We start from the raw sequence: 12,212 nt of genomic DNA on the forward strand, positions 1-12,212 counted from the left end.
CTTGCTTTTATGCTCAAGTTTTTCTAATAAACAGTCATCAGTAATTTCTATATTGCTAATTTCATATGGGGTTGGATTCACATAACCTCTCTTCAGCATGAAGGTTCTTTTGTCAGTAAAGACTGATGCAAAGTAACTTCAGTTCATCAGCTGGGTTATATGAGACACACATATAGACATAAGGCATTCCAAAAACATACATATGAGTCCAATCTGAATTGTTTTCTTCTTTGTACACACATGAAAAATTCCTTGTCCCCATTCTGATGGAGGTGAAGGCTGAGTATACTTTCTCATACTCAGCCTTCACCTCCTTAACTTTATTTGTAGTACTGCTACAGATCAACTTGTAGCTGTTGTAAGCTTTAGTACTTTTCATTGCTCTGTAACTTTCAAATGCTATCTTTTTCTGTTCTATTATACCAGCTCTTTATTCATCCATTTTGGCATCCTCCTCATACATTATTTTCTTAATGGTATATACACATTCCTGGCTTCTATCATTATTGCTTTTGAGGGTATTCCATAATTCAAATGTATTTGCCCTTCCTCTACAATTAATAGATGCCATATAGTGCCTTAAACCATTATAGTCCCTGCTTTTTAAATTAAAACCAGTGTGTTTACCTTTAACTACTGCAACATCTTTCTTCATTTTCCAACTAATGATTGCATGATCACTACCTGCCAATGGTTCCACTCAGCGATGTCATCTGATTCATAAGTAATGATGAGGTCAAGAATATTCTCGCCCTTAGTATTTTTTTTCACCATGTTGGTACAAGTATAATAATCATCTAGTTTATTTAAAAATTTTGTTCCCAATTGTGAATTTTCCTCCCACTTATTCCAATCAATTAGGGGCAGATTGAAGTCACCCATAAGAAGACATTCATGCTTGCTTGCCCCTACCATCTGCATGTAGAAACTCTCATCATTACTCTTCTGGTCTGTAGATTATTCCCACTCTCATTACACCATTGCTTCCAATCCATATGCCACACAGATTCTGTGTATGTAGATGTAATTTGTGACTCAACAAAAGCTCTTTTCATGCTCAGGCTGCTTTTGATAAGAAGCATAACCTCACCACCCCTTCTATCTTCCCTAAATACATTACACATACACATATCATTGGGGGTGACTAGTGGAATTAGTCATCCCCAATTTCTGGTTAGCACTACATTTCTGTTAGCCCAATTATTTCAGCATTAGTTGTCCTAACCAGGAGTTTGAATTTGGCCATTTTATTGACAACACTCCTGGCATTACTTGACACATTAAGACCAAGTATTCTTCTACAGTTTACTACTTTGATACACCCCTTGAAGTTATTTATGCATTTTCCATTAGCATTATTTTCCCACTCATTTGAAACATTGCTACCCTCAGAACATTTTGCCAACATCAGCTGTCGTGGCAACAAACAAGAATTCTTGAGGTGAGTGCAAGCATTAATTTGACCCATATTATCAGATAAATGCAGATCTATATTACCCTTCTCCCTTCTAACTAGCAGTTTCTCTGAACCCTTAAGGTATCCTCAATGATACGGCCAAAAATCCTTGCACCACCTTTGTTCAAATGAATACTGTGCAGCCCACACAAGTGCAAGCTACGCTGATAAAAAATATCCCCCTCTCCCCAAGCCTTGCAGATAATCCACAAGGCTTTCAGCATATAATCTCTGCCATCATGTCTGGGCAGAATTGCAGACATATACCCATTCTAACCTAACCCATGGTATTTTTCAGAATGATCCTATATTTATCAAACAAACGGCCAGGGCACGTTCATTTAAAATCATTAGTTTCACATGAATAATAATGCTCTCTTTATCCCCTTAAAATCTGACAATCTGTTGGTAATATCATCAACTGTTGCTCCTGGTCCACTTATCTTTATTACAAAAAATGTTACCTGTTTCTTTGCCAACAGAGTCTCCCAATAAAACTATCCTTCAACCAGAGATGTATGCACTTATTTAATATTTCTGGGATCTGAATCAGGGCTCATCACTTGACAGGTCATAAGATTCTTGAGTCCCTGATGAGTTCCCAGTTATATTGTTTCTAGCACTATCGCCTGCTTCTTCAGTGACTCATATTCTTCTTGTAACGCACCAAGTTCTAATTTGGAATCGGTACACTCCTTACAGCGGGTGAAAAGAAAAGAATTGTCAGTTGATTTTTCTTGTATTTTTTGCTGACTGTTGCAAGATTTATTTTAGTATGCTTATTCCTGACGCACAAGGCCTTTTTGCTTACACATATACTATTATTTTGCTTATACTTGTACTTTTTTTTTTTTAATGAAAAACCCCAAACACGAAAGGTATCAAAACCTAGTACTTAGTACCGTGCATGGGTTGAAGGAGAAGTATGGAGGGAGGGGGATGCCGGAAACTTTGCTCTAGAGACTAAACATGGGTTTCACCACTTCAAGCCTCCAATAAGCAAAGTGGTGGTGAAACCCATGTTTAGTCTCTAAAGCAAAGTTTTCGGCATCCCCCTCCCCCCATACTTCTCCTTCAACCCATGCACGGTACTAAGTACTAGGTTTTGATACCTTTCGTGTTTGGGGTTTTTCATAAAAAAAAAAAAAAAAAAGTACAAGTATAAGCAAAATAATAGTATATGTGTAAGCAAAAAGGCCTTGTGCATTAGGAATAAGCAAACTAAAATAAATCTTGCAACAATCAGCAAAAAATACAAGAAAAATCAGCTGACAATTCTTTTCTTTTCACCTGCTGTAAGGAGTGTACCGATTCCAAATTAGGACTAAGTGCATTACAAGAAGAATATGAGTCACTGAAGAAACAGGCGATAGTGCTAGAAACAATATAACCGGGAACTCATCAGGGACTCAATAACCACAAATGATAAAGAATGGGTTGTTAGTCCATTACAAATGATTCAGAATCACTGATACAAAGTTCAATATGCTTAATTTATGTGTAGTATACATAAATTAGTATACATAAAGCAGCCTTCATAGCCAAGTGGTCAGGAGAAAAAATGCATAAGCACATGCTCTTTGAGTAGACTGGGGTTCAAGGCCCTGATTGCCAACCCACACTGGAGAAGTGTGGCAGATTATGGTCCATTTCCCTCAACATGAATCATTGAGGAGGCTTCTATCCTGCAATGGATTGATAATGGCTAAGTTTACCTTTTTATTCATAAATTAGGCTATGCAATCAGCAAATGGTTTTTGAAATATGGGTGGTAATATCACCATGATGCAAAAAATTTACTATCTAATTTACAATAATTCATACTACCTTAGTATTCCTTGTTGTTCAAATAGCATTTATTGTTATATGAAGAAATCTTAAGAGAGACATGTAATCAGGGCTGCCAGTGCCTATGAGACACCTTTGTGCAGTCTTATCAGTGCCACCGCCCCAATCCATAATAAAACTAATAAATAATTGTAGACAGTTATTGTAATATATTTTGTAATGATCAATGAATACATAAAATACATTTTGAAATTAAACTACAACTATATTCTAACCCTTTACAACAAGAACTGAAAAAAAAAAAAGAAAAAAAAAAGGCTTCAAGTATCAGATAAATTCTGATACTTCTAATATAAGAAAAAAAAAAAAGCCAACAAAATATATTTTGGTATAGTTTCTTAATTTATTATTACTGTATCTCATAACAATTTAAAACTACAAACAATAGCTTAGAGTAACAAAATTCTAATTTTATTTTTTGTTGCATTTCACATAATCACATTATCTTATTTGTCCTCACATGTAGTGCTCTGAGTGAAAAAGGTGTGATTTGAATTCCATCAATGATGCAAAGAACTTCACTCTGTAGCTGAGTTATTCAATCTCAGGCAGGACAATAAGGTTTCCCCCCAGAAACTCTGGTTTTCAAAAAGCAAAACCAACCAGAGAACATGCAATTTTTGGACAATAATACACATGGCTGGATGAGAATGTCATCATTTTCTGCCGATATTATTGCCAGATCTGGCTTATGTTCTTGAGATATGATGGATCTTAAAATAGTTTTTGATAATTTTCAATTTCAAAAATGCTTTTTTCTCCTGAAGCTACTGACAGCGGCAGCATTAAATAAATTCACTGAGCTACTTAATGTGCTTGGAAACAAATCTGTTAGATTATTTTTACCAATAAAATTCAAAACCTCAACCTCGACTGATAACTTTTTGTTAGAAACATTGCAAATTTTTCAGTTTGTCACACAGAACTACGCCTTAAATATCACTTTCATTTTGAATTTTATTATTAGTTAATTTTAAATGCCAATCTTTTACTGTTTTCATCTCACTCTTTTAATTTATTTTACATCATAAATAATGTAAAATAATTCACTGTGTTCTTTTAACAACTGAAATCTTTCAGTGAGAGATATGGTTGTGAAACAAAAAATTATTTTATTTTTTGTAGGAATCATCAACAGACTTATCAAATGTTTCGCAATCAATTTTTTTCTCCTTCTTGTTTTGAACATTACTTATGTCTAGAAAAATTTGATCAATCTCTAAAATATCTGCCGTTTGTTTAGCATATTTTCAGTAGTCTGATATGCTCTGTAATCTTTAAAACGATTTGTAACATTTTTGAGATTAGCATTAGTAATGGCAAATGATGCAAGACAGCATCAGCAAACCCTCCCCCCACTTCCCATGTTCAAGATGTTCAATAGCTGCATATACATCAAATTTAAAGTCCTGCATCATTTTAGTTACTATATTAAATTATAAGTCATAGGTTATTTTGAATAAGGTTTCAATTTAGTTCCATTTTATTTTAGTAATATCTAACTATAATATATTTCTCTTCCAGTGAGAATTTTTTGCACCAAATTTCCCTTGTGGTTGTCCAGTGTGTGTATTATATATATATACAGTCGGACATCTCTTTAACAAACTTCCATATAGCAAATTTTTCTATGTTGCGATCTTTTTTGATTTCCCCCTGGCCATTACATTGGAAGTAGTTTCCATATAATGAAGAAAATTTCCATATAACGAACAGATTTCAAGAGATACAGGTACACATTATTCGCACCTCTGGCCTTCAGGCAATAGAACTGATGCTGTAAAAAGCAGGAATTAAGAATTAAGAGCTAAAATATTTTACAATTTAGTAGTGCCCATAAAACCTTGCACGAGGAAACTGGTCAACCACAGCGTGGGAAAGAAAAAGATGGAAGGTTTTGGGAGAGGCCTTTGCCCAGCAACAGCTAAAAACAAGAAGTAAAACCTATACATCCTATACATGACTGTACCGAGAAGTTACGCTGGTCAACTGCTATCTACGTGGAAATTGGGTCTGATCAACCTGTTTTCTACTGTAAGTATCTTATTAGAGAATTAGGAGAGAAATTTTCCTTTATCCTGGAAATTCATCTGTTGTTTTGAAGAAATGAGTCATCCACACTTTCACCTGTCTCTGTTTACATGGTAGGTACAAGTGGTCCCTAATTTCTAGTTTCAGCTTTGTTTTAGCTGCTGTGCAAGTAACCTTACAGTGTCTAAGAGGAAATCCTTGACTGTAGTGTGAAAAAGTGGAAGTGCTTAATAGTGTGGATCGAGGCATTAAAAAAAAAATTGCTTTAAAATTTGGTATTCCTGTCAGTAGTGTGTTAACCATTCTGAAAAACTGTTTCAATTTTCAAACTGTTTGAGGAAACGAGACCCAATTGGAAGCATGCGAAATTATGCCTGTATGAAGATGTAGACGAAGCAGTTTTTAAGTGCAGCCAATATTTGTCCAGATTTTTCTGAGATACCTGGATCTTGTTACATCATAAAAAAATCTGACAAATTGTTTTACTTTTACTCAAGAGTGTATCGGAAGGGATCCGTGCAAGTTCCCTTGTTAAAAAATTAACTGGGATGACTCCTCTTAGCTTAAATTCCCTTGTTGACAAATGACAGGATGTACTCATTTCACTGTCTACCGATGTTGTATCCTGTCACACTACAATTTTATAATTAAACGTGATTTTTAAAACAACATCAACATTATATATTTTTTTAAAATAAATTAGACAGTTATACATCCAGAAAATGGTAGTAATGGGGGTTTCCACATGGTTCCCTAATTTATCGACGATGTAAGTGTGAAAATTCATTAAAGTGAAACTCTTTTCATATATAGTGGAAATAAATGTACCAAGTCCACAATTTATGAAGGGTTGTATTTAGAAGTTGGTAATAAATCAGCTGATTTCTCATACAGTAAATGTAAACTTTTATAAAAATTAAATTAATAAAAAAAATTCTATAACTCAGTGATTAATCAACCAAAAAAAATCAGTGATCCCCATCATTTGTATTGTATCCTCTCAGTGGGTTCAATCTTTGTCAGTTATCCAAATTGTATGGAATGCTGAGATAGTTTCACCCTGCTTAATATTACTGATAAGGAAGGGGGAAAAATAACAATACAATAAAAAAATTTGAATTATTCAAATTGTAATAGATTTGAATTATTCAAAATGCAACTACACAAACTATTAGAGGGGATGGATAGGGGATATGGGAAGTTTTTTTTTTTTTTTAGCTGATACTGTAATAAGCTTACTTTCTTGCATAATTTTCAACCATTAATAATAAATACTAATACTAATGCTATATTATATAAGATGCATGTTACTCCTAACATTAATTTCTGAAAACAAAATCATTACAGAAAGTTTATTCCATATGTATTTAATAAAAAAATTATATATACCTAAACTGATTTCATGTAATATAGATAAATTCATCTCTGCTTCAGCATTATTAGTATGTATATAAATATTTAATATATTATGTATAATAATAATTATTAATATACATAGTATATTAAATATTCTTATTGTGTTAATAAACAGGTATTGTCAAATTACTGTATTTTTATATTAGTGTACTACACTAACATAGTACAGTAATAACCTAAATATATATAACCAGTGTTCCCAACTTTTGGGTAATGAGAGATTGCACAGGTCGCATAATGTGATAATCAATTCATGAAATGTTTAGAAATAAAAAAATTAAACCCTTGAAAATAACCCATTAATAAGTATATTTATACATCCTATAGATGTACCTCATTAATAAGTATATTTATATATATATTATACATGTACCCCATTAAGAAGTATATTTATATTACGCTATATCAGGTTTTTTCATTTTTCATTTATTTTTTTTTCTTCTCAACTGACATACATTGAGTCACAAGGCAAATGTGTTTTGAAATTTTGGGTCGCCAGGTGAAAAACGTTGGGAATCACTGGTGTATATATATAGTATGTACATAATTGTTGATAGGAGCAGTTAATCGACATTATTGACTTTTTCCCATCTGATACCCTCTTTACAGCAGACACCTCTATAATAAGGAATAAAGTACAGTCAGTCCTCATATAGCACGATAGTTGTGTTCCTAGAAACCCTTGTGCAATGCAAAATCATGCAATATAAACAACAGGCCCTATGGGAAAAATAGGGTTAGGTGCTGACCACCCAAGATTGAACACATTTGTAACCAAAAAATTACCAAACAAAATAAATAAATACTTAAAGTATTTTATTACAACTATTACGTAATAAAATATTGCTAATGCTTTTGCTTCTATCGTAAGCAAACTTGTTTTTTGTTTGATTTTCTATCCAAACAGATGATAGCCGTTCCATCTCCTCCAATTCTTTTGTGTCTTAATCTAATGGATTTTAATTACACTTTGAGTTGTTCCTGCTATGAAGGTTGTTTTTATTTTCTCTGCATTCTTTGTAATTCTCGGCATTGCCTCATTTAGGGCTGTAGCACATGCAATATCACATGATATTTCATTTCGCTCAAAGCATTTCACAATTCCATATTTTTTCTCTATCGACAGAGGTGGACTGGCCATAAACCATAGTATGAGGCCACTATAAATTTTCCCGGGTAAGAATTCTTGAACCAGTTCACCTCTGTTTATCGATATTGCTTTTCTTTTTTTCTCTGAATCTGTAGTGTCTTCACCAGGACACTTCCTTTTCACACCTATTAAGTATTTTACTAATTTTTAGGGAATAAAGCACAATTACAAAATGAGGAGGCACGCTTGATACACATAAACAAAGCTGTGTGCGTGTAGCAACTGAATAAACAACACCGTAAAGGTAGAGATACACTATTAACACCTCACATTTTACTAAAGCACATTTCAAAAGGTTACTGCCATAAAACAATAAAAACCATTTCCAGTTGCTAGTGGACTCTGTTATAAACTGGTAGTAAACTCGATCTAATTGCATTTGCGATAATACCGATAGCTGGAATTGTGTGGGTTTTTACCTTATTATGGTGAAATGTGTTTCCCTTTCACTGATATAAAACACATAAATACATTCTCAGAATCTTCTGTTCATTCCTATAGTGTTGTGTTCAGTCAGGGTGATTCCGTGTTCGACTGCCATTTCTTGTAAACACAAAGGCGAATCGTGCATAAGCGAATTCGGTTTGTGTCATATAAGATATCGTTCCCCTATTTATAAATCGTGTATGATCGAATACGTGTAGTGTAAACATGTGTTATACGAGGACTGACTTATATCATTCTATTACTGTCCACTATTTGGGGGTTTTACTGCAGTATCACAAAAAAATAGACTGGTAAAGGATGAGTATGAAAACCTGGCTTCAGAGGAAAGAATCGGTACAGAGTTTTTCACAAAGGCCATAGAATAATGGGCATTAGAAAGTCTTAAATAACCCTGCTGATGTTGCCAATAAGTTGAACAGTTATTTTGCAGAAATATTTACAGATGAAAAACCCTTCATGGTGAGGAGAAACTGTGCAAGTGAAGCTGGTAGTATGAAATTAGAGTAGTTAATGATCAGTATTTGAAATGACTTAGATAGGCTTAAAGGATGGTTGGAAAAGTGGCAGCTATGTTTTAATGCAGCAGAATGCACCTTAGGAATAGCAACATAAAATAACTTGAGCGGGACTGAATTAAAAAAAAGTAGATCAAGAAAGTGATTTGAGGGTTGCAGTACAGATGGACAAGAAGTTCCCTCTGCAGTGTAGAAAGGTAGTAAGGAGGGACCTGGTGTCTTATTAATGACTTATTTATTGAACATTTGCTTGTAGAGATAAGGAGGTCATAATCCTGCTATACAAGGCCATACAAATCACACTTAGAATACTGTACCCAACTATTTGTAAAATAATAAGAGATGTTTACCTCAATATAATACCTAGAACTCTTCCGTATGATACTCTCCAGCAATTAAAACGAAAAAAACGAAAATCTTACATTACAGTAAAAAATAATTAAAATCAATTGAACACAATTAAAAATCAATCGAATGCAATTAAAAATTAAATAAATTAATTAAAAGAAATTTAACAAAAAAATTGCAAAATGATTTTTCTTCCTGAAGATGACAACACTTTTCAACCGTATGTCACGATCACAGGAACGAAAATATTTTCGTTTTACATGCACTATTTTCATTCCTGTGATCACGACATAAGGTCGAAAAGCATTGTCAGCTTCAGGAAAGAAAATAGTTTTGCAATTTTTCAGTTAAATTTATTTTAAAATTTATTTAATTTTTAATTGCATTAAATTGATTTTTAATTGTGTTCAACTGATTTTTAATTATTTTTTACTGTAATGTAAGATTTTCGATTTTTTCATTTTAATTGCTGGAGAGTATCATACGGAAGTGTTCTGCATATTATATTGAGGTAAACTTTCTCTTATTATTTTACAAATATTGGACATTACAGCTCTGGTTTGACTATCAAATGTACCCAACTATGGAGTTTACACCTAAAAAAGACAGCTTCTTGAAAAGGTCCAAAGATGGGTGTGCTTGGTGAGATCAACAAAAGGAAATCATATGAGAACTAGTTACATCAGAGGGGGATCTGATTGAGGTCTATAAGCCTAAGAGAGGGCAATAAAATGAATGAAGGTGAAGCTTTCATGGTTATAAATGAGCTGGGGGACCATAATTCAAATTATAAAGAAAGAGCTTTAGACTAAGCTGCAGGAAGTTTTCCATTACTGGAATAAGTTGCCTTATATAAGTGGTTGAGGCCGACAGCATGGGGAAATTGAAAAGTCAGCCAGGTGGGTACTGACACAAGATAGTTTATTTTATTTCTTTTTTTTTTTTTGGTGGTGCAGCAAAAGTTTCAGGCTTCCTTGCTAATATTAATACATATTCTTAATCCAAAGCAAAGGTACTGCCATCTATTTCTCAGGGAATAAGCAAAAAAATATTATTGAATAAATACATTTTTTAAAAAGAAAGACTTTTTTTGTTGTGAGTTTTAATTTTCTTGAAAACCAAACATACAATAATGACCAGAAGAATAAAACTACTAAAAATAAATTATTAAATAATAATAATAATAATAAAAAAAAGCATTTCACATGTAACATGTTAGATATACTGTATGTTGGGATGTTTATAAAGTGCCTTTACAACTTCAAAAAGTGATTAATAAAAAACTAAAAAAAAAAAAAAAAAAAATTACAATAATAAACAAGTATGCTACATACAAAGCAACACTTGCAGAGCTTTGCTAACCTGATAATTTGTAAAATGCTTATTTATTATTATTATTGTCATTTTTTTTTTTGCTTTTGTCAATACTCTTTGAAGTTGTGATGGTACTTGGTAAACATTCAATATACAATGTACATCTGAATCAGTTTCTTCACTAATAAGGAAAATATATTTATACAAAAGATATTGCATGCAATATTACTTTTGAGTGTTTTCATGCATCTAGTCATTATATGCTTGGTTTAATTAATCTTATATGTTACAGGAAATCGTGTATCTTTGGTACAGTGAGTATTAATTATAATGAATATCTTTTGGAACTGTATATTCCCCTCCCCCCCCGCCAAAAAAACATTTTGATAATTTATGTAATATATTTCCAAAAATTCATTGTGATTAAAATTTCCATTTTAATCACCAATGCAACAGCCAGCAACGAGCCATGCACTTTTTGTGCATATGGCCTCCATCTTGGAATGTGTAAGCCAGTATCCACACAAGTTATCCCAGCCAGCCCAATTACTATTTGTTCATTTATTACCAAAGAAATATAGGTTCTTATTAGAAAAAAAAATAATAATAAATAAATATATATATATATATATATATATATACCAAGATATTCAGTAATTTTCCAAATGCTAAATTGCCTTCTTTCCATTTCCTCAAAAGAGTAGAATGTCCAATAACAAATAAATTGTTTGTCTTCCCAAGATGGATACCTGAGATAATTAAAGGCAAGCAGCTTCAGGTGTACAAAGATCACTAAATACTTCAGATAATGATTAAAGCTGGATATCAACATAATTTTTTAAATTACGTGAAAACTGCACAATTTTAAGAACAGTACAATGTACTCTAAATGTGCACTTAGTATGTTAAAATCTCAAGTGGCAGCTTGAGATTTTAGCACACTGAGTAAGGAACTGACCCTAAGTAATATATATTTTTTAGATAGGCTAAAGGAGGTTTAACACAGAGGAAAGTTTCATTCATTTGAAGTAACAAATGACCAAACAATATTTACTTTGAAATAAATAAAAGTAATGCTTGTTAATTCAAAATGAGAGGAAGGATGAGAAAGAAAAAGATTTAAAATTCCTAAATAAAGTCTATACAGTTTAAAACAGAATAAAATCTACAGAAATATCAAATAACTAAATGAACTGAATAATAATGTTTTATTTCTCACAAGAATGTGTTTCACCTCTCAAATTCTCAGTAAAAAAAATCTGGTAGGTAGGGTAAAATTCATTGTATATGAAATGAGATATATATATATATAAGGGTTGTTCAAATGAAATCATGACTTTGGGGAGAGAAGAGCTGAGATAAGCACATGAATGAATGACTGACTGACTGAACAGAACAGATCAAGACATGCAGGAGGTTGAGTACCCATCATCTGTACTAGTAAGTACAGATGATGGGTACTCAACATAAAACAGTGGAAATGACTGTTGTAGTTTGCAGACCATGAACAATATAGATACATTCAAATATGCCCAGTATACAGATAAAAATTCAAACTTTTTTTATTTGGTTCAACACAGAGCACTATTGATAAACAATTTTCCCTATGGTGCTACACTCATTGTCTGTAGCTACATCAAAGTCAGGCTACTTAAAACACAGCATAAGCTGCACCTGAATACCCACG

Source organism: Mastigoproctus giganteus, chromosome 12 (assembly GCF_048544385.1).
Source record: "Mastigoproctus giganteus isolate SK-2022 chromosome 12, ASM4854438v1, whole genome shotgun sequence".
Classification (NCBI taxonomy): Eukaryota; Metazoa; Arthropoda; class Arachnida; order Uropygi; family Thelyphonidae; genus Mastigoproctus; species Mastigoproctus giganteus.